This window comes from Penaeus monodon, chromosome 31 (assembly GCF_015228065.2).
Source record: "Penaeus monodon isolate SGIC_2016 chromosome 31, NSTDA_Pmon_1, whole genome shotgun sequence".
In the NCBI taxonomy this organism is placed as follows: Eukaryota; Metazoa; Arthropoda; class Malacostraca; order Decapoda; family Penaeidae; genus Penaeus; species Penaeus monodon.
This window is the reverse complement of record NC_051416.1, coordinates 32542183-32542778: the sequence shown is the minus strand read 5'-3', so window position 1 is coordinate 32542778 and position 596 is coordinate 32542183. Positions and strand designations below refer to the sequence as shown.

The following is a 596-nucleotide window of genomic DNA, read 5'->3' as shown; positions in this document are numbered from 1 at the left end:
CGAAATCACTCGACAGCTTTTCAGCTGCTAAATGTGTAATCGCAGCCGCTTCAAGATATGCCACGGAATTTTTATGAGCCAGGACGAACTCAAGCATAAAAGCCTCACTGGGAGTTTGGGGAGGTCAGCGGTCTCCAGGCAGGCACGCTGATAGTGTGCTACGCGTGTTTGTCTAGATTAGTGTAATTGCTGTTACAGGGCAAACTTACCAGGTGAGGGTGAATGCGAGTTCTAAAAAAACTGGTAAACCCAGTAAGATGCCGTAGGAGACGGGAAGATACCGTAGATGTTTAGACGCCGTGGAGGACTCGTATCAGACTTTCGGATGCCGTAGAGGACCTGTATCAGACTCTAGGGTGTCATAGATGTGTAAAAGATTATAGGCTACCTTGGAAGACATGTAGAAGAATGTAGGGTGCAGATATATCCTTATAATAGTATTATTAGCCTGAAGGACGAGTGGTCGCACCAGCACAGGAAATCCTGGCTCACGGTCTTCATGGTGGCTGCTCCTCAATGGTTCGAAATCGGACGACACAAAACCTATATTTTGCTACGCTCATTTCTGCTATTTGTTTGTCTGTAGTTCCTCAGCC

At 46.6% G+C, this 596-nt stretch overlaps 1 protein-coding gene across 1 annotated transcript in view; it reads left to right on the top strand.

Annotated features, from left to right (window-relative positions):
- The first annotated feature begins 107 nt into the window (after positions 1 to 107).
- The window catches only part of LOC119593179 (cytochrome P450 2L1-like), a 6738-nt gene continuing 6249 nt past the window's right edge, over positions 108 to 596 (top strand). Inside the window, exon 1 of the mRNA XM_037942158.1 lies at positions 108 to 212. The gene's annotated coding sequence lies outside the window, so the exon portion shown is untranslated. The remainder of the gene's footprint in view (positions 213 to 596) is intronic.